Below are 19,107 nucleotides of genomic sequence, written 5' to 3'. Positions count from 1 at the left end.
AGGGCTGGGGTCTCCTTTAGTGCCTGCTTCAATTCCTGGAAGGCCTTCTTTTGCTGTGTCGTCCACTCCAACCGATGCTGCTTCAAGGCCTCATATAGTGGCTTGGCTAGGAGACCGAAATTCATGATCTACAGTCGACACCATCTCACCATTCCTAGAAAAGATCTCAATTCCTGATGGTTACGAGGCAAAGGAATAGCACATATTGCCTCTATTCGGTTTACTCCCAAACATCTCTGCCCTTGTGTGATCTCACAACCGAGGTAAATAACGCTATTTTTGACCAATTGAGCTTTTTCCTTAGAAACCCGATTCCCTGCTTGGCCAAGCATGTTGAGTAATTTAATTGTTAATTCCACGCACATTTCCTTTTCTTTAGTAGCCAGAAAAATGTCGTCCACGTACTGCAGGACTACATACAAGGATGGGGAAATTGTTACCTGGGTTATCTTCCATTCCTCTAGCTCTTTGGCCAGTTGGTTTCTAAAAATAGTAGGGGAGCATTTAAATCTCTGTGGGAGTCTCGTCCACATAAGCTGCTTCTTTCTCCCAAAATCAGGACTCTCCCACTCGAAGGCAAAATATTTCCTACTCTCTATTGCCAGTGGGATGCAGAAGAAGGCATCTTTAAGGTCAATCACTGAGAACCATTTAAACTCTTCTGATACAGATGTTAACAAAGTATAAGGATTAGCAACAACTGAATGTATGTCTTTCACTATTTCATTAATAGCCCTTAAGTCTTGTACCAAACGGTACTTAACATTAGGTTTCTTTACTGGAAAAATTGGAGTATTATACTCCGATTCACATTCCTGTAATATTCCTTGAACCAAAAATTGTTTAATTAACGGGGCTACTCCCCTCCTTGCCTCAAGCTTCAAGGGGTATTGCTTTATCCTCACTGGTTGGGCCCCTTCCTTTAGTTCCACCTTTACTGGCTGCGCAGCTTTAGATTTTCCGGGGACCCCTGACTCCCATACCCCGGGTACACAGCTTGCTCAATTTCTTCTGGAATAGGAGAGGCATCCACTTCCTTGATTACAAAAATGCCTGCTATTTGTTCCTCAGGTATTTCTAATTTCACCCTTCCCCCTTCAAATATTATTTTCACATTAAGTCGGGACAACAGGTCTCTGCCAAGAAGGGGTGTGGGGCAGTTTGGCATATACAAAAATTGGTGATCTAATTCCTTCCCCCCAAACCTAAGATTTAAAGGTTGTAAAAATGGTTGTTCCTCTAGCTTCCCTGTTGCCCCCACCACCTGTACCGTTGTGTCACTCAAAGGTCCCAATCGTCTATTGAGTACAGAATAACTAGCTCCAGTGTCTACCATAAATTCTTGATCCTTTCCATCTATTTCTAAAACTACCCTTAAATCCTTTTCTAGTCAGCTTTGATTCTGATAGTTTCCCAAAACTAGTGCTTGAGCGACTTCTGCTGGTCCTCCTGTGAATCCTCCCACAGGGGCATTTCCCATTGGGGCTGTCCTTAATCCCATGTTTCCCATGCCCATACCTCCTCTAACCGGGCATTCATTTTTCCAGTGTCCCAATTGTCGGCAAAAGGCACACTGGTTTGGATCCAACCTCCTCATGTTAGGTGCAAACCCAAATCCTCCGCGACCTCTTGGCAACCCCCTCTGTCCGTGATTAGCTCCTCCCCAACCTCGACCCCTAATGGGTCTTCCTCCTGCCCCTGCCTGTTGCATTACAGCCAGAATACTAGCTTGTTGTCTTTTTGCAGTTTCTTTTTCCCTGTGGTTGTATACCTTCCACGCTACCTCCAGCATTTTATCCAAACTTCTAGTATCCTCTCCTTCCAGCTTTTGTAACTTTTTCCTAATATCCTCTTGTGATTGCCCCATAAACAACAATGCCAATTGAAGTTTTCCTCATTGATCCTCTACATCTAAATTAGTAAACTTCCGAGCCATGTCTTTTAATCGTTCTAAAAAGGCAGACGGAGACTCATTCTCGTCCTGCTTGACCGAATACAACTTAGACCAGTTCATAGTCTTAGGTATTCCTGTCCTAATTCCTTCCACCAACAATTCCTGATATCGTTTTACAGCCCTTATTCCTCCCGTAGAGTTTGGGCCCCACTTAGGTTCCTCACTTGGTACCAATTCATCAACTGTCTCATTTAGTTGTCTCAACCGAATTTCCTCACGAGCCTTTTCTCTAGTGGCTCTAATAACCATTTCCTTTTCCGTGGAATCCATTATAGTATCTAATAATACCTGTAAATCATTCCAGTCCAGATTCTGAGTCTTTATTACCATTTTAACCACCCTTGCCACCCTTTCAGGATCCTCCCGATAACACCCCGCTGATTGCTTCCATATTACCAAATCCCCGGGGGAGAAAGGCACCTTTATAAGTATCCTTTCTCCCTGTGATCCCACAGCTTCCCTCAATGGCGCAATTAAATGTGGCCCCTTCTGCCCCTTCCTTCCCTTGCGAGTCCGCCCTGCTAACGGAGTTCTTTTAACACTCTCATTCTTTTCACCATCACCACCATCACTATCACTCTCACTAGATCCTGTTTTTATAGCTATATCCGCAGGGGGAGCAGGGGGCACATTAGGAGCAACCGGAACACTTGGAGGTGCTATACAATAAGACAAATCTTCCTCGACTGAAGGATACAAATTACGCTCCTTTCTTTCTTTACATCCCACACACTCCCTTTCATCATTCACTTCTAAAACCAAAATACCACATTCCTTTTGCCATTCCTCTTTCCGATATAAAATGAAAAACAAATCTAAATATGGTATTTCATCCCATTTCTCATTCCTCCTTAAAAATTGCATCAGAGATTCCATTATCCCCAATTCCAGTGTACCATTCACCGGCCATCCCGCTTCCCCAATCTCATATTCAGGCCACAAATGATTACAATAATCTATCATTTTGCTTTTATCCAATTCTTGATAATACCCCTCACTTTTCCACCGTTTCAATATACAACCTAATGGTGTATTTCCAGGTATTTTACCATTGGCTTGCACTAAGGTTTTAAAAGTTTTAAAAGACATCATATTACAACCTTTAATTCCACTATTAATCCCAATAAACCAATATACCTTAAACCAATATACCTTCTCGCCGTCCTTCCCTAAAAATAAAAACAGGAGGCGAGTTCCGGTCCTGCGTCTTTAGACGTCTTATGGCCGGAGCCTAGGCTTTTTACCAACCACCAAATCTAAATCCAATTATCACCTTTTTTTCCAATATAAAGCACGTTCAGGCTTACCTTAATGCAGTTTGTCCGACAGGCGCGGGGGGTCGGGCACGACCGATGACTCCCCGAGAAGTGCTCGGTGCCGGCTTGGAGTGGATCGGGACGCGAACCGCCCCAGCAGCCCTTGGAGTCCTGCCGCGGTCGCCAGAAAACTGTTGCTCGATTGATAAATGACACAAAACTCGGATAAGTTTTGTGGGTGCTTTATTAAGGGCCCGGGGAACTGGGGGACTCACGTCCCAAAGTCCGAGCCCCCAAATTCACGTATGGGTGCTTCCCTCTTATACATAAGATTCACAACAAAGTCTCTAAGGAACAGTTTCCCCGTTCCCTTTGCCTGGTCACAGACCCCTTGTGATACATTTCTTGGTTCACAAACAAGATCATTAATCTTCTGCTTATCTTATTCTAAGAGCATTGTATGCTGCCTCTAGACAGGTTAGCATTCTTACTTTTTTGCACTAGTTTAATTATTTATTAAATCTCTAAGACTACCTGCTAAGTAACACACAAAACCCAACACACACTTTCAACGGCTACAAAACTACTTTTTAACAAACCAGTTCACACACAACTCACTATAATTATATATTTTGCTAAATTTCATTTCTTTTCCAACAAAGCCACTGCGAATTTTTCCTACAATCTGCAGCCCCTGGGTCAAGGAATATACTCTTTCCCTGATCCATTTCTGGCGGCAACAAACTAAGAAATCTCCGGTACCAGGAGAGTCTTAGCTTCCCACACTCACCTCGTGGCTCAAATTCCTCACCTACTACTCTGTCACACTACCTTTTCAATCTACTTGTTCCACTCCTATGTCTACCTCTGCAATCTACTTGTTCCACTCCTCTCTCTCCCTCTTAATCTATTAGCCCCGTCCTCTCACCATCTAATCACATACTAAATTGCCTGCTACCAACCCCTCCAAGGAAATTGAACCTATTCATTCACTCTCTCAGTCTCCCTACTGAGTCAATCCCTCCTGCCCAAGGACCTTCCTACAGGTGCCTGGACCAGGGATCCCCTCCTTCCCCCTGGGTCAAACCCTCCCAGGGTCCCCACTCATTCACTTTTCTTTCACTTCCCTCCTTTTCCAGCTGGTCTCCTTACGGAGAACGCGAAAACGCGGTACTGGGAGGTCCCAATAACTTCAGGGGTCTGGGACTGCCCAGCCCCCATCTCAGACACTCCACACACACTCACACATGCATACAGCCGCCCCCCGACCCAACACCCTGTGATACTCATAGCCTCCTATTCTCACAAGGGTCTTCGTGCACAAAGCAGTTTTCTATGGGTACTCTCTCTCCTATAAGCCGGCACTCTGATGGGAGCCTCTCCTGCGCGCTTCTAATAATTAATTTGCTTATGCGTTATTGTAAAAAGAACTCTCTTTTCCCAAGGGAGAGTGGTCTAGCCTTGGGACCACTTAAAAGTCAGGTGGGGAGCTCCTTCCCAGAAACTATCCACCTCCCCGGAGTTAAAAGAGTTCCCGGGTATTGGCACCAAAATTGTTATGTTTGCCCAATTACCCCATCATAAAAAAGGCTAAACAATATTAAAAGTAGTAACAATTTTAATTAAATAGTTTAGAAAATATATAAACAAGGGATAATTTTGTTCCAATAATAGCGCATAAGCAAAAACAACCGCGGGGTAAGGAGGGCAGGGTTCAATGACCCTTGCCACTTCACGTACAAGCTTGCCAAATGAAAGTCACTCCTTAAATGCCATGTGTCAATACCATCTTCTCCTATTTTCGGTTCGTCACTTTTCTATCTCTGCCCTTCTCACCACCTTTACCACGCATACGCCACCACTCGGTTTAGTGGTCACACAAGTCTTTGGGGGTCGTCACTGATGAAGGCTCTGTAGTCTTCTTTGGGTTACACATGCACACCAAGCCAGTACAATGTAAGCCAAGACTAACGTATCAGTGCATCTACATATCAAAGCAATAAGTCCCTTATAATTAGCATTTTCTTGGACCCAACCAAGTTCTTAGTCATTTTTAGCAACTGTATCTTCAGCTTCTTTCCTGTGGTCCTTGAGAACATCTGCTGAGAAGGGGGGGGTGGGTGGAGCCCCTCCTTTCCCTCTCTTCTTTGGCAATACAACTTTTAACTATTAACTGTTTTATTATTCTCAAATATTAATTACTGTATCAATATTGATTACTGTTTCAATTTTTATCAGCACGAATCATACCTATTTATCACAATACCAACGGGACATAGCTGATACCAATTTATATTTAGGAAATGAACACTAAACAGGAAAAAAACTGTTCTCTCTGCATTTTTTTCAACATTGTATATTCACTATGAATACACTTCTGAAATCTATCTAATTAACCACAGAACAATTGAAAACTTAAATTATTGCCAGGGGCGTTTCTTTTTCAAGAGTTTTGCATAAATATTTATGAGCCTTTGTCACTAAATTCCTGAACTGAAGAGCTCAAGAAAGAAGAGGCCTCTAGAGGAGTAAAATTCAACAGCAAATTTCAAGTGGCTGAGGATCCTTCCCCATCAGAGCAGCAATGAACAGAAATGGGCACAGTTTTGCAGCTTTCCCAGCTTTGGCATGGGCCCTGGGCCTGGAGCAGGAGCAGCTCTTGAGGGCCCCATGGCCAGGGCTCTTGTGCTGCCCTGGGCAGATGGGATGGCAGCAGGGGCTGCAGAGCTCTCAGCACCTCAGCCCGAGGTGAGCAGGGCAGCCAGGGAGCCTCCTGTGGCCTTGGCCCAGCACCTTCCCCCATGGCTGGGGCTGAGTCCTGTGGCAGCTGCAGCTGCTGCTGTGCCCTTGCCAGGGACTGAGGCCGTGGGGCAGTGCCCAGAACTGCCTGGCCTGAGCAGAGCTGTGGGGCCAGAGCCGGCTGGGCTGGGCTGGGGAGAGGCCCTTGGTGCTACCCAGAGCTCAGGGCAGCTGGCAGAGCTTGCAGGGAGCTGGGCTGGGCTCAGAGAGCCTGGCCCAGAAACCATCAGTGTCCATCTCAGCCTGGCTGAGTGTGCAGGGGCAGGACTCAGGCCAGGCCTTGTGGGGCAGGGCCAGTGCCTGTGCAAGGCATTGCAAACAGGAAAGTGGCCCAGGGAGGAGGCTGCTCTGTGGCCTTGGTGGCATGGACAGAGCAGGGAGGGGGCCCAGGACATTTGTCAGCGCCACCCTCTGTGCCCAGGCCTTGGCAGCCCTGGCTGCTGAGCCCAGCTTTGGCCTGGGCTGAGTTTGGCTGTGGCCCAGCTCCATCCTCCTGCGGGGCTCAGGGCCTGTTCCCGGCCATGGCCAGCCCTGGCTGCCTCTCTGCTGGCCCAGAGGCCGGCAGAGCCCGGGGCAGGGCTGTCTGTGCAGCCCCACAGGTGCCACGGGCTCTGCAGGAGTTGGCAGAGGCTGCCCAGCAGGGAGGCCATGGGGCACAGAGCCCCAAGGCTGCTGTGGGCACCACGGCACAGGGGCCGTTCCCAGCCGCAATGCTACTGGCCTGGGCTGGGCCTGCACAGGGCCACAAAGGGGCCACACAGCCGCTGCCGGGGCTGACAGCAAGGCCAGGCACACACAAGCAATTGCTGAGCATGACCTGCTCTGGCCAGGCCTGACTGTGCCAAAGGCAGAGCTCAGCTGCCCCTGGGGGCTGCAGGAACAGTCCAGAGCCCAAAGAGCCTCCATGGCTGTGCTGTGGACCAAGGCTGCAGGAGGGAAATGCAGGGCTGCTGCAGGATGGGGAGGGCATTGAATTCCAGCACACACCTCAGCTCTCTGATTATCCCAGCACCATGCTGGGCCCTGTTTCAGACTGGAGCAGAGCAGACTGGGGAGATGTCAAATGCTGCTGGGACATCCCAGAGAGCTGAGGGAAGAGCTGTTATGGATTTTAAACTGTTCAAATGTTTAACTTGTGTTTGTTGGCAAGAAACCTTTCTGTGCCTCTGAGTGTCACCAGGCCCTGAAACCAAAAGACAAACCTGATGAGTTGTGGCTCCCACTGCAGGGACACTTGGACCTTGGCTCTGCACCGGAGAGCTCTTCATCCCCTTTCTCTCTTTTCTCCCTCTGGGCATGGAGGGAGCTCCTGACTTCAGCCTGTGACTCGTGTGTGCAAAGAGCAATTCGGTGAAGAATTGGGGCAGGAAGGTTTTGGGGGACCTTGGCATCTATGCTGAGCACAGAAGGTGTTTTCCTTTGCTCTGAGACTGTCTGATGTGGAAAGTGGATTTAATATCCAGCAGAGGAATCACTTTTGCATTTGATGGAGCTGTGCCTTCCCTTGGCTTTGTTGGCAATAATGAACATCCCTCTGTGTCTCGGGCAGCTCCTTCTCCAAGGAAAGCAGGTTGGAGTTGGAGCCAAGGAGCTGAAAGATGCAGGTGCAGCTGGAGGGAGCTCAGATTTGCACAAGGCTGCTCTGAGTGCCAGGCCTTGGATGGCAGAAATGGCAGGCTGGGGATAGGGACAGAGCCTGATTGATTGTCCGTGATAAAGGGTCTTGATTTTCATATCTATTCAAAGTGCATGAGGAGGTTCTTGGATTCAGTGTCAATTGGAGACTGCACATATCAATAAATTAACAGGAAACTAAACTAAACTTGACCTAAAAAAATATTTTCTGGCTGTCTTTTCAAATATCATGTATTCACTTTGAATACACTACTGAGAGCTACTTAACTACAAAATTTTTTGTAACTTTAATCAAAATATTCCCAGTGGCTTGGCTTGTTGAGGTGTTCTGAATGTTAATGAGCCCTGGGAAACTGAATTCCTGCACTGAAGAGCTGAAGACTGAACAAGCCTCTGAAGCAGGAAAATTCAGCAGCAGCCTCCAAGTTGCTGAGCATGTCAGCAGCCCCCACTGAGGCCATCCCTGCCCAGAGACCATGGGGGAATGGGCAGACAAGGAGAGCGTCCCTGGGGCTGGGGCAGCACAACTCAGAGGCACCAGGGCTCCAGCTGGGAAATGGAGCGTGGAATGTGGCTGGGGAAGCCCTGTCTGGGCTGTGCCAAGCAGGACAGACAAGCCCTGACTGCCATCCCCCAAACAACTCTCTCAAGGAGACATTTAAAAGGAATTACTGTTGTTTGTGTCCTCTGAGTTGGACGCACTGGAGAAGTACCAAAAAGAGATTCTCAGGAACTCAAAACAATAAACCAGCCTTTACTGGCAATCTGGAAAATCAAGAAAAATTTTGCAAAATGTTCAATACGACAAACAATCAACAGAAACACTTCTCAAAGCAATACCTTGGCCCATCCAATTCCACGAATTGTAATCCTGTTCTATTTTATGTCAATTAAAATTTACAAGAGAACGAAATTAGAAGAAGACACAGAAAGAGAGAAAGACAAAAAAGATACAGAGAAGCACACACAGATCTACCAACTCCTGGATTCCAATGGTGTTAAAATAAATAGAAATTCCAAGAGGAGGTAGGGACAAGACGTGTGCTTGCCTTGTGGTCAGCCTTCAGTACCCCTTGGTCTTCCTGGGCCCTTCCCCCAGGTGGGACTTGGGGTCATTTGGTCCCTCAGGAGCTGGGCTGGGGCTGCAGAGGTGGCTGTGGAGCATTGTCTGTGTTGTGCCAGGGACTGGCAGACACTGCTGGGCTGGGATAGAGGCTCTGGGAGGATTGGGGTCACAGGGCAGGGCAGTGCTGGACCTGCCCCTTCCTCCCCCACACACAACAAGTTTTGATCCAACAATCTTCTCCAGTCTGTCACAACAGGCAATGCTGGAGGTGAAATCCCATTCTGGCCATGGGCACCTGACCTAGAAGGGCAGCTCTTCTCCATAGGAAGGAAAGCACAGAGCCCGAGTGTTTGGAAGGTGAGTGAGAGACTCACTGGGCCAAGGCCAGCCAGATTTGTCAGTAATGGCAGATTTTCTCTGGGACCAGTCTTTGGATATAGGCAATTTTGGAGGTGGAAACCCAATCTCAGCCATGGGCATCTGGAGAAGCAGGACAGTTCTTTCCCATTGGAAGGAAAGCATAGAGCCTTGACAAGTGTTTTGGGGCCAGATGGGAGGTGACCCTTGGGAGACCATTGCCAGCCAGGCTTGTCCTGGCAATATTCCTATGGGAACAATCCCTGGATATAAGGAAATTTGGAGATGAAACTCCAATTCTGGCCAAGCATGCATGGAGGAGAAGAACAGATCTTTTCCATAGGAAGGAAAGCATGGAGCCCAATTGTTTCAATAGCAGATGAGACCCTAAATATGTCAAGGTCAGTTGGACCAGCCAGGTGGCTCCTGGGAGGCCAAACCAGACAGATCTGTTCTTTGTTCCCTTGGTTTTATGGTGCCGCATAGTGTCACAAGGACTTGTTGATTACAGGAAGATCTGCAGTTGGATCCAATGGACCCTTAGTTCATTGGAGTCCCACAATGTCACAATGGCCCCTAGGTTCCAGAAGGCCTTGCAGTGTCACAATAGTCCCACTGATTCCATGTGCCCTTGCAGTGTCACAATGGTCTCCATGGTTCCACAGGTCCCACAATGTAATGTGACTCCTCTATTCCATGAGTCCTGCAATTTCACAATGGACCTTTGGATCCTGGGCGTTTGCAGTGTCACAATGGTCTCCTTTGGCTCCACAGTGTCACAATGGAGCACTGATGACACGAGGCCCTGCAATGTCACGATGGACCTATAGTCCATGCAGGCCTGCAGTGTCACAAAGGCCTCTTGGTTTCACCAGGCCCCACAGTATCACCATGGTCCTCTTGGTTCTGTGGGGACCTCCAGGGTCACAATGGTCTCACTGGTTTCATGAGGCCTCACAGTGTCACAATGCTTTGGTTATTCCATGGGGCCTCATAGTGTCACAATGGTCTCCATGATCCCATCAGTCCACTCAGTGTCACAATGGCCCCTTGGTTCCATGGTGCCCCACAGTGTCACAATGGCCTCTTGGGTCCATCACGCTCTCTTAGTGGTGTCTTCATGATTCCATGAGGCCTTGCAAAGTCACAATGGATATCTGGCTCCATGGGTTCTCACAGTGTCACAATGGCTGTTGTCACACACAGACACACAGGGACAGTTCTTGGTTAATTTCTGGTTTGATTGCCTGGATTTGGTTTGGTTTTGTTGTTGCTTTGTTTCCCTGGTGTGCCTGAAGTATCCAGTCAGGAGCAGAGTGGCTCTTGCTGAGGAACTTTGTGGTGCTGTCACTTAATATTAAATCTGTTTTTTGCTGATCCCTTGCTGGGGATTTTTCAGTGCTCTCAAGCCTCGCTTGTACCAGAGTGAAGGAGCTCTGGCCCAGGCTCTGGCCCTGGGGGACACGGAGACTCTGCTGGGGGGTCCCTGTCCCCCTGTGCCACCCCCAGGGCCCCTGCCCCCTGTCCCCGTGTCAGGCTCTGGGGTTGATCTCGTGGAACATCCTCTGGGGGAGGCTGCGTGGCCGGGGGCGGGGGGGGACCTGGGGGGACAGGGGACCCCGCCATGCACGAGCAGGGTTGGACTGCTCTGGGGGGACCTGTGGGAGAGGCTGGGGCAGAATGACCTCCCCAGTGACCTCATCTAGCCCCTGTGATGTCATTCTGCCCTTGTGATGTCACACAGACCCTGTGATGTCACACAGTCCCTGTGATGTCACACTGACCCTGTGATGTCACAGATCTAACTCTGGGATGTAACCCTGGAATGTCATACAGCTGAATGTGATGTCACAAAACCATCCTCTGATGTCATTGTCTGTTCTGTGACATCACAGCCTGCTCTATGAATTTACACAGCCAATTGGTGATGTCACAACCCACTCTCTGAAGTCACAGAGCCACCCTCTATGATGGCAGGATCTGCTCAATGCCCACACACTCTACCATATGATGTCACAGACAGCTCTATGATGTCCCAACCCCTCTCAGTGATGCCACAAAACCTTCTCTGTGATGTCACACTGAAACTCTATAATATCACAGCACACAATTTGATCTCACAGCCTGCTCTATGATGTCATACAGCCATGCCATGATGTCACAACCTACCCTGTGTTGTCACAGAGTCCCCTCTATGATGCTGTAGCTGCTCAATGACCTGAGACAACAAACTCTGTGATGTCACAGCCCAATCTGTGACCGCACAGAGCTCACACTGTGCTGTCACACAGCCCCTTGCTGACATCCCAGCTGCTCTGTGCCTCTGTGACACAGCCACTGAGGTGCTGCTGTGACATAGCCCCCTCTGGGCCATCCCACAGCCCCTGCCAGTGCTGAGCCCCTGTGAGCTCTGTCTGTGCCCTGCTGGTGTCCCTGAGGGGCCCTGGCAGTGCCCCAGCCCTGCTGGGCTGTGCACAGGAGCTGCTCCTGGCCGGAGCTGTCTCTCTGCAGGGCTGCCATTGCCAGGAGCTGCCTCTGGGCCAGGAGCCCAGCCCAGCTCAGCAGCACAGACACAGCACAGGGACTTTATGACCCTCGGGATCTTTGGTGCTCTTTGCATCAGACTCAGTCACTCAGAGAGGGCTCAAAAATTTCTCAAGAACTCAAAAAGAGATTGAAACACTGAAGTTTCTCATACTTTAAATAGCTCCATCTGTGCAACACAACTGAGAAAGTGTCCCCAGGTTCCAGGCAGAGCAGAACACTGGAGGCAGTGATGAACGGTGGGAACAAGAAAGGCAAAGGTGTCTCTGGTGCTGAGCAAACCTGGATGTGTTTGAGGAATGCAAAGGGCCAAGGCCTGAGCCCCAGCCCCTGGCCAGGCAGATCCTTTCCCTCCCTCCTTGCTCAGGGCTCTTCCCGGGATGGGCACTGGCATGTGGGGATGTGCAATGGCAAGGGCAGCAGCATGGGGCGGCCCCTGCCAGGCTGCTGAGCAGGGACAAGGAGGCAATGAGGCCCCAGACCTTCAAGGGTCACTTGTCCCCTCGTGGCCTCAGGCCCAGGGCCAGCAGCCATGGCCAAAGTGCTGCCCAAGTGTGCTCTGGCAGGGCTGTCTTGCAGCTGCTGCCCATCCCTGTGCCCTGTGCAGCCCAGGCTGTCCCACCGTGTCCCTGCCCTGCGCCTCTGTCCCTGCAGGCTGTCGGCATCCCCCGGCTGTCTCACTTGGCTGGGCCCTTCCTTTGCTGAGAGTTTTGCCTCCTGCCTGCCTCTACCTGCCCACACAAAGCCTTGGGCTGCTCCAGGCTCCTGCTGGGGACGTGCTGCACCACAGCCCTGCCCTGCCAGGGAAATTCCTTTCTCCTGGTGCCAGTCTGGGCCTCCCCAGCTGTACTTGTGCCATTATTTCCTTCTCATGGTTATATCCTCTATGAAGAAAAGCTCCAGCCCCTCAGAAACCACCCTCCAATCCCTCCCAAGTTCCCTGTTCTGTCCTCATTCTCCACATCAGAGCCCAGAGCCATCAGCCTTGCCCTGCTGGTTTTGTGATGAGGCCTTCAAACCCCATCTTGGGAGATTTTTAGTACCTCTCCAAGGTCTGTGAAAATAGAAAAATAGTGGTCAAATTTATTTTCTGCTAAATCTTGCAGTGACAGAAGAAAGGTCAATACCTCTAAACAGAAGGAGGGTGGATTTACATTTGTTAGAAGGAGGAAGCATTTTACAGTTATGAGAGTGTCACAAAATTGCAGCTTTTTTCCCAGAGAATTGGATGCCACATCTCAGGCATTGCCCAAGATCGGGAGCTTTGTGCAGCCTGACCCAGTGAAACCCTCTCATCCCCAAGGACAGAATTCCTGTTGTGTGGGTTCTCTGATGTGCTGGGTGCCTGTGGGATCTCAGCACCTCAGGATGGAGGTGCAGAGTGGCCAAGAACACCCTTGGGGGGCTCGGGAGTCCTGGAATGTTGCCAGAAGTGTCTGGTGGCAGGACTTTGATCCTACACAGGAGATGACACCTTTATGAGGACTGGGAGGATTTCACTGGGGTGAATGGTGAAGGGATAAGTTAATTAGAGTGTAAAACACAGGGTTTAGGATTTCTGTACAGGGGGGTCTAAAGAAGTAAGATGGAGGAATTGGGGCGTGTCCTGTTCTTCTTCTTCTTCTTCTTGGCCTCCATCTTCTGTGGTGATGGTGGCACTTTGGGATTGGTCTTTACTAGAAGTGCACCGATTAATAAGGGTAGAAGGTATTGGGGAAAAATTATAAATATTGTATACGTAACTTCGGGTATAAAGATAAGTGACCGCCCCAGGGGTGCAGAGTGTGCCCATGGCTGACTTGCTGTGCAGACCTCTGTCGGGCTGAAAGAAAATCTTTTAGATAAACAATTAATAAACACCCTGACCAAAACAAGATCAGGGGTCTCTCCTTGTCCTTTGAAGCGCCGGGCTGTCCAAGGCCACCCTGGGCCTTTCCAGGCCACCTAAACAGCCGAGAAACCGAGCAAGTGGCATCCCTGAGCTATCTCCGGACATAAATCAGCCAGCAGGAGAAACAGAAAACCAACAAGCCTAAATCAGCCACGTGGAAATCTACAGGTGCCCTCACAGTGCTTCTGGCCAGAATGTCTGCTGAGGGCAGCCAGGCTGCTGCTGGGGCAGTGGCCTCACAGCCATCACCATGGCATCCCTGTGCCCTGGGCCTGGCTCTGCCCTTTCCTCTGCCCCTGCCTTGGCTCTGCTGCCATGAAGAGTTTTGTCATTAATATCTTGTCCCCAAGGTGCTTGGGCCAATGGCTTCCCAGTCAGGCTCCTGGAGCAGAAGTGGCTTTTCAGAGCCCAGCCAGGAATGAGCCCTGAGGCAGCAGCTCGGCAGTGGCGGCCACCAGGCTGGGCTGTCAAGGGAGGCTTCTGGCCATGGCCTGCAAGCAGCTGCTGCTGCCAAGGTGCCTTTGGTGCCTCAGGCTCTCCCTGGCACAGCTCCCAGCACAGCACTCTGCCCTTGTGCCCGAGCCCTTCCCTGTGCTGGGGCTGGCCTGGGGCTTTTCCTGCAGCGGGACCTGCCCTGCTGATGGCACAGGAAAGGCAGTTCCTGCTGGAGTAGGAGGGTCTGCCTGCAATGGGCTCCAACAACTCCAGCAAGGCCTTGTTTGCAAAGCCCCCAGTGGGAAATGAAGGAGGGGTGTCACACTGCTTTGGGGGTGAATAATGCTGAAACCAGCCTGACTCCTCCATCCCAAAGTTCAACATCCTCAGAGGGAGCCGAAGCTGTGGCAGAGGTGGAAAAATCCCCAGAGAAAGGAACAACCAAGTGACACCACTGAGAGCTTCTGCAGAGCTGCTGAGCTGGCCCAGCCTGGGCACATCTGACTGACAGGGCAGCACCTCAGACTAGAAAAGCCCCGTCCCAAATTTTAATGGCAGCATCTCTTTACATTTCCCTTCTTGAGGGGTGTGGGGATTCCTCCCAGCGGTGGGGACACCCTCAAGGTCACTGCTCCAGGCTGAGCCAAAGGGAATTGCCCATGATCATTGGTCTGGGGGAGTGACACCAATTTCTGCTTAATTACAAGTTTTGCTTAATACAGTTGCTTTGAAATAATTTGTTAGTGCTCGGTATAATATATTTTACGTCTCTTACATCCTGGCATAAATAGTTCTGATTAAGGTAATTTTGTCTAATCATTACCATAATAGAGAATACATATTTATATAAATATATCTGCCCATGACAGGAATCCTGTGAGTGTCTGGGACATCCCGGCTCTTTGGCAGCCTGGGGACTCCTGGGATGTCACCGTGGAGCCCTCGTGAGTGCCTGTGACAGATCAGTGCCTTTGCAGCACAAGGTCCCCTGGGATGTCACCATGGAATGGCTGAGACTTCCTCTGACCACAGGGCTCTTTACCATCCCCAGAAAGCCCTGGCAGGTCTCCATGGAGCCCCTGTCTGTGCCTGTGACATTCCAGCACTGGAACAGCCTGGAGACTCTTGGAAAGTCCCCAAGGAACCCCTCTGAGGGCCTGTGACAAATCTGATCTTAAGCAGGCAACCATCAGCAGCCCCCTGTTGCTATGGTCAGTTTCCATGGCAACCATCACCAGCTCCCTGTTGCTATGCTCAGTCCCTTGGCAGCTCCATGGAGACCCCATGCCAAGGCTGGTTGCCATGGACACCAGCTCAGGCCTTCAGCCACAGCCCATTGCCATGGCAACCATTGGCAGTCCCATCCCCAGGCTCATGGGATCCCAGAACCACAGAATTGGCTGAGCTGGGAGGGTCCCATCAGGATCCTCCAGTCCAACTGCTGGCCCTGCACAGGACACCCCAACAATGCCAGCCTGGGCCTGGCAGCGCTGGCCAAATGCTGCTGGAGCTCAGAGAGCCCTAGAGCTGGGACCCTTCCCTGGGGAACCTGGGTAGGGCCCCAGCAGCCTCTGGGCAAAAACCTTTTCCTGACATCCAACCTGAGCCTGCCCCAACTCAGCTGCAGCCGTTCCCTCCACTCCTGTCCCTGGGCACCAGAGGGAAGAGGTTCCCACAGCCCCAGCCAGGGACCCACTCCCAAGGCTTTTGCCATGGCCACCAGGGCTGGGACCAGCTGGGATGCTCGGTTTCCAGGGGCCGGGGTTCAGGAATGGGATTCCCCAATTTCCTGCTCTTGCTAAAACCGCTCTGCCCTCACTGCCCTCCCGCCTCCCATGGAAAGCACAAAGGCAAAGATCCCGGTCTGGGATAAGAACAATTTATTAGGATCAGGAACAAGACAAGGGACAAACAGAACTGAAACAATATTGATAACAGAAGGGATAAATTAAACAGTATACTGGGAAAACTAAAACACAACTCACTGGGTCTTCCTGGCCACAATTTCCCCTGTTTGGAAAGGACACCCTTCTTCTCAGGGAGAGAGAGAGTGAGTGTCCCTTTTCTGCACCTGGAAATTCTCTGAGGTGGGAGTGAATGTAATGACACAGCCATGGTAAGACCCTCATGTTTTTCAATGCCACATCATGACACTGGTAGGGGCAGGGAAAGGGACAGGTGTCTTCCCAGCATGGATCATGGGGAACATGGATCAACACGGCTCTTCCCAATGTGGGTTCTCCCATGGGGGATGAAGCTGGAGTGGTGGATGAAGCTGTTCCTGCATTTGTGGCATTTGCAGGGATCCCTTACTGGTGGCTCCGTTGGTGTCTGGTCAAGTGAGAGCTGGTGTTGAAGCTCTTCCCACACTGGGGACATCTGTAGGGCCTCTCCCCTGTGTGGATGCGACGGTGGATGATGAGGGTGAAGTTGTGCTTGAAGCCCTTCCCGCACTCAGGGCAGTGGAAGGGCCTCTCATCTGTGTGAATCCGCTGGTGCTGGAGGAGACTGGAACTGGTCTGAAATCTCTTCCCACATGTGGCGCACTGGTAGAGCCTCTCCCCAGTGTGGATGCGCCGGTGCTTGATGAGGTCGGAGTTGTGCTTGAAGCCCTTCCCGCACTCAGGGCAGAGGAAGGGCCTCTCCTCAGTGTGAATTCGCTGGTGCTGGAGGAGATTGGAGCTGGTCTGAAACCTCTTCTGACACTGGGGACACTCGTAGGGCTTCTCCCCAGTGTGGATGCGTTGGTGGGTCACAAGGTTGGATCTGTAGCTGAAGCCCTTCCCACACTCCCCACACTTGTAGGGCCATTCCCCGGTGTGGATCATCTGGTGGCTGATCAGGTGGGAGTTCCGCCAAAAGCTCTTCCCACACTGCAAGCACTTGTGGGGCTTCTCCCCATCATGAAGCTGCTCATGGACCACCAGCTCTGAACTCTGGCTGAAGCTCTGCCCGCCTTCCTGGCTCAGGGTGGCTCTTTCTTCTTCAGAGCACCCTGGGCTGGGTTTGGAGCCCCTCCTCATGGGGGATGTCTGAGGTTTTTCTTCCCTGTTGGATTCCTGTGCGTTAGAATCACTAAAAGCGGCCTCTTTCACAAGGTTCTGCCATGAAGATTGTTCCTCCCTGGTCTCCATCCTCAGTTCCTTCCCTGGGGAAGGAAGGACAAGGACAGGATGGGATTTGCCTCCATGCCAGAGGGAAGGGGAAGGAGATTCCCCCAGTGCATCCCCGGCAGGATGGCGTTGGCAGCAGGGTTGTCCTGCAGCCAGGGGCTGTGCTGGGCTGGGAGATGGAGCAGGAGAGAGGGGGAAATAGGAACTGACTTCCTCCTCACCTATCTGGGTGTCCTGGGGATCCTTCCTCTTCCTCACAGCCTCCTTCTCCATCCAGTCAAGGTTTGGGAATGGGAAATCCTGTTCTGGGAAGAAAACAAAGGGTGCGCACATTGTCTTTTGTACTGGTTTGAAGGCAAACCTGGGGAGGGTCTAAACCAGAATTACAATTAAAAAGAAAATGAAGATCAAGGCAATGATACAGAAACACTGCCTTAAACTGACAGAGTCAGGATATAACCTGACACCCTGTTGTTCAGGGTGGTGGCAGCAGTCCCAGTAAATAGTGGTGCAGTCCTGTTGGAGAGACGAAGGTGATTCTGTTGAAGCAGTGATCCTGTAGAAGGGTCTGGTCTTCCTATGGAGGTCCAATGGTGGTTAGGGAGTTCTTGTCCTCTGGCAATCCAGTAGGCAAGGTGCTCCTGGTGTAGCAAAGTGTCAGCTTATATCCAGATAGGAATGCTTGGATCCTCCCCCTGGGCGGAGCATCCCACAATGGGAGGATGGAATTTTATCAGTCCTGCAGTGACACTCAATGGCCCATTCACAGGAGATATCTCCCCTGGAGGGCGTTATCAGGGCTGAGTCATGGAAGAGATAAAGAACACTGTCCCACCTGTTTATAACAGTTGCTGAAGGTGGGGATTGAAAACATGCATTTGGTTACATCTTGCATGGCAACCTGAAACAGTGGGGTAATCCCTGCTCAGGGGGTGAACACCACCCCCCTTACCCAAACTGGCTCAGCTGTAAAACCCCCACCCTGGGAATGCCACGCATACAGGGGACAATGTCACACTTGGGAGGGGAGGGCTCTTTTTCATGTCATTCCCTTCCTGTCCCCCCTTTTCTATCCCATTTACTTTTCAATAAAATTCATTTTGGGTTTGGTCTCATTATCACCTTAATTGGGGCAGAGGAATCTCTCTAACACTTTTCTTAACCAAACTCACCAGACTGTGAAATTATTTTTGCACAGTGAGTTTAGGCACTGTTCTCTGACCCCAAGTGCCTTTGACAACAGCATGGTTCCCTCCTCTGAGGAAGTTATGGTTCTCTCTGGAGGAACTCTTTGAAACTGGGCTGCAGATTTCTCTGAGTGACTTATGGGAGAACCAATGAGGTAAATCGCCTTTGTGGGCCTGGAGAGTAAAGAAAATATTTTGTTGTCCTTCTATTACAGTGACCTGATGAAGGTCTTCAGGGTGAGAGAAGTGGATGAGAATCTTGGTTCATGATCAGAAGGCTGGATTTATTGATATATGATATATAATACATTATAACTATACTAAAAGGAATAAAGAGAAAAGTTGCAGAGGCTTGCTAAGCTAAGAATAGAAAGAAGAGAATGAATAACAAAGTTCTGTGTCCAACAGAAAGCAAGGACCAACTCTCCCGTGAGTGGTCAGCAAATCCAAACACTCACAGAAGACCAATCACAGATGCTCCTGTTACATTCCAAATCAGCAGATAATTATTGTTTGCATTTTTCTTCTGGGGCCCCAGCTTCACAGAAAGGACAAATCCTAAAAGAGAGGATTTTATGAAAAAATGTCTGTGACATCCTTCCTTGAAATGTTTTTTTAAAATCACAGGAGGAAAGGGAGCAAATGATACCAGCGAGACTGACAAGGTTCATTCACCCCATGGTGAGGAACACAAGGCTGCTAAAAGTCCTACAAGAAGCTCAGCTCAAGTAGCTAAATTCCCAAATAACTCCTGAATTCCCAGGCTTGAGTGCTTTGTGAAATGTGAGAATCATTTTTCTCTTCATCCCTGGTCGCCTTTGTGACAGTTACAGAGTTTACTTTCCTTTTAATGATATCTGTATTGGGCTG

At 50.1% G+C, this 19,107-nt stretch overlaps 1 pseudogene; it reads right to left on the bottom strand.

Annotated features, from left to right (window-relative positions):
• Positions 1 to 19,107, bottom strand: part of LOC131093335 (zinc finger protein 271-like) — a 162,742-nt pseudogene that overhangs the window by 56,291 nt on the left and 87,344 nt on the right.

The sequence above is a fragment of the Melospiza georgiana genome, chromosome 25 (genome assembly GCF_028018845.1).
Source record: "Melospiza georgiana isolate bMelGeo1 chromosome 25, bMelGeo1.pri, whole genome shotgun sequence".
Classification (NCBI taxonomy): domain Eukaryota; kingdom Metazoa; phylum Chordata; class Aves; order Passeriformes; family Passerellidae; genus Melospiza; species Melospiza georgiana.
This window is presented reverse-complemented; position numbering and strand designations above follow the sequence as displayed.